We start from the raw sequence: 3,500 nt of genomic DNA, 5'->3' as shown, positions 1-3,500 counted from the left end.
CCTGCAACTGTATATATAGACTTTAATGTGTTTTCCAGCTTCCTGTCAGAGTACTGTCTTTTTTACAAAGACGGGACACTGAGGAATCCACTGCTGGAGGAGTTTCACATAATTTCCTACTTTCTGGAGGAAAGGGATAATAAGATAAAAGTTTCTTTGAAATTTGAAACTTCTTATCTGGCTGGAAAAGTGACAGCCTGTTTAAGTCTCTTACTAAAAATAGATGGTCTAGCAGTCAACTCTTCCTCCACATGTAAAACTTGGCGTACTGCAGTAATTAATGCTTCTACGCCCTGACTAGCAGGTTCTGATTCCTGCAGAATCTGAACCTCATCTTCAACCTCGTCCTCTTCTGGATCCTACATTTTTTTCTTCCTCTGATTCATCCCACCACAAGGGATTTTGAATCAGTCTCTTATTAGGGACATTATAAGATGAGGCTGCAGGAGGGGCCTGGGACATAACCTTAGTAAGTCCTTCAACAGATCTGGCTAATGAACGAGCCCAATCTGGTTCAGAAGATGTCTATCTGATCACCTCCCTGTCTCTGTGAGCCACTTCCAGCTCTGCAGACAGATTAGACATAACAGATGTCAATTGATCAGACCATATAGGCTGGATAGGTGAGTCAGCAGTCTGTGATGGAGAAACACACTTGTCACACAGCAGGGAAGTATTAGACTGTCCTTGTGTGAATTTCTCTGCACAGTTCTTGCAGGAGAATGATTTTTGTGCAGCTTTAGAACCCTTGGTAGACATGCTGGCAATACACTGTCACACACACACACACACACACACACACACACACACACACACACACACACACACACACACACACACACACACACACACACACACACACACACACACAGTGAAGGGACAGAGTTAATATAGAGACTGTGCAGAAAAGGAAAGGGGCATAAAGGGAGATATACTATGACTCTTTTCAGCGCTAAATAAATAGTGCTATCTTTATGCTGATAAACAACTGTATTGGCCTGATCTTCACAGAGCCGGGAAGCAGTCAGTCTCCTCGTGCAATATGTATAAAATGGCCGCTAGCCTCTCTATAGAGGTGCTGGGGCTGCTGGGAGGCAGGAGCAGAAACATGCATTAGGCTCTGCCTCCCCACTATGGCGCCCGTTCTCAGCGCTAGCGTCTGCTGCAGTACACCCGCCTGATCGTCCTGGCTCACCTGCTAGCCAGAGAGCCAGGACACACTAACCTATGGCTGCCTATGCTGCCGGTGGTGGGCTTTGCATGCAGCGTGTCTTGGGACTCCCCAGAGACTGAGGTCTCTGTAGCAGGAGACCTCAGCGCACACCGCAAGCAGCTGCGGTGAGGTCTCCCCGGCAGTTCCAACGGTGCAGACAGGCAGGGGCAGTGAGCTGCCTGTCTGTGTCCTCAATGCTTGAATGTTGCTAGAGGAAAGATCTTGTAGAGCCCTAAGGAGCATAGGTCCAGCTCCCAGGGCACAAATTTTAGACTGCCTGTAGGGGGGTATAAAGGGGAGCTAGCTACCATTCAAATTTTTTAAAGGTGCCAGCTCCCGGTTAACCCACTTCTATACCCCACTGTACTGAGGCTCCAGTGTCCCCTAGTGGATGAAGGAGAAATAAGAATTGTGTTACAAAATAAAGCCCAGTTTCAAGTTAATGCCTTTACATACGTTCTACTATACGGAGTACATTATAATTGGACTAAATACTTTATGATTTCTGCCATTTTTATGCCATTTCTATGGTGTGTCCTTGCCTGTACTTTGCAACTTACCTCGACCAATTTTTATACTGAACCTTAATCTAAGAAGAAGCATCCTAAAATACCAACTGTAAGTGACCTAAACCCAATAATATTTTTTTTATCTGGCATTGTAGTTCTGTATACAAATCCAGAAACTGAACATTTATGCCAGTGCCAGTCTTGCTGCCATCTTTGTCAACTCGCCTCACAGTGTTTGTTTACCAATGTAACCCCAGACAAATTTGTCCTGGCCTTGCTGTCTCAGGAGTGAGGACCCATCTGCCCTGCCCTGGCCTTACAGTACAAGGACAAATCTGCCCTGGCCTTGCGGTCTGAGGACCGATCCATCTACCCTGACCATATGGTACAAGGATCAACCTGTCCTGCCCTTGCAGCCTAAAAACTCGGTGGCTAATGGTCTGTGAGTTCACCCAAACCCCCAGTGTTGATGATAATTAGCTTGCAATAACCATTCTGTGCCAAAAGATTTAGTCAACAGTTTAACAGCAACCTCCAAGTAATAATCCAGTGGTTCTTCTCCAAACAATGCATCCTCTTCCTTAAAAGGAGATAAGGATGCTGTAAGGAACCCATAGTCTGTTCTTCAGATACTACATAGTAGTAGTTACTATATGTACTACGTTTCTGCAACATCTCCAGCAGTGAGCTCACTGTATTGACCTGTTGACTATGGAATCTTTAATTCCCATCATGCATCACACACCATTGCCTAGCATACTGTGTGGCCCTCACAGAAGTAAATCACCTTGAATATTACATTTTGCAAAACTGTTTGTGATACAATTGTAGCAAATCTCACAGGTGCAGACAGATTTAGTATAACTCTAAATTGCAAAGATAATATAAAGTTGGCTAGTGTTTGTGTGCTACATGCAAAAGTAGGCACAGTGGGACTAACGGTTTTGCAGACTGATTATGATTTCACACTGTATATACTCCATAGCCACATGCACACATCTACAGGCAATTCAGAGTCTTCCGAAACACTGTTACGTCTCCACTTTAGGAAGGAATGCCAGCTGCGTACGGAGTACATCCCTATCCGCATGGTATACTAAATACGGAGGATGACAGGAGAGAGACCTGACCTCCGACACTCACCTGGTCGAAGCCTGAGCTAGGAGAAGTACCACCTTCCACGAGAGGTACTTAAGCTCAACAGTCTGTAATGGTTGAAATAGAGAAGACTGCAAGAAAGAGAGAACAATATCCAAGTCCCGTGAAAGGAACAAAGGGTGGTTGTAACCGGATAACCCCCTGCAGAAAAGTCTGAACATCTGGGAGTAAAGCCAGTTTCATCTGGAAGAAAATGGACAGTGCTGAAACCTGAACCTTCAGGGATTGTAGACGTAGGCCCACTGAGAAGTCTGCCTGCAGGAAAAGTAAGAGCCTGGAGACCTTGAATGTTGTAGGAGGTGATCCCCGCCATTCACACCAGATCACATAAGCCTTCCAGATATGGTGGTAGTGTCTGGAAGTAACTTCCTTCCGGACCCGGAGCATGGTAGGGATCACATAGATGGAATCCCCTTTTGCCATAAGATTGCCCTTTCAACAGCCACGCCATCAAATGTAGCTGCCTTAAGTCTGGATAGATGAAAGGACCCTGCTGCAGGAGATCCTCTTGCAGCGGTAGAGGCCACAGACCATCTATCAGCAGTAGGTGCAGGCTGGAATACCAAGGTCTGTGGGGCCAATCTGGAGCCACTAACAGAACCATGGCCCTTTCTCTCTTG

Source organism: Taudactylus pleione, unplaced genomic scaffold (genome assembly GCF_031769625.1).
Source record: "Taudactylus pleione unplaced genomic scaffold, aTauple2 ptg000473l, whole genome shotgun sequence".
Taxonomy (NCBI): Eukaryota; Metazoa; Chordata; class Amphibia; order Anura; family Myobatrachidae; genus Taudactylus; species Taudactylus pleione.
The sequence above is the reverse complement of the archived record's forward strand: the minus strand, read 5'-3'. Positions refer to the sequence as shown.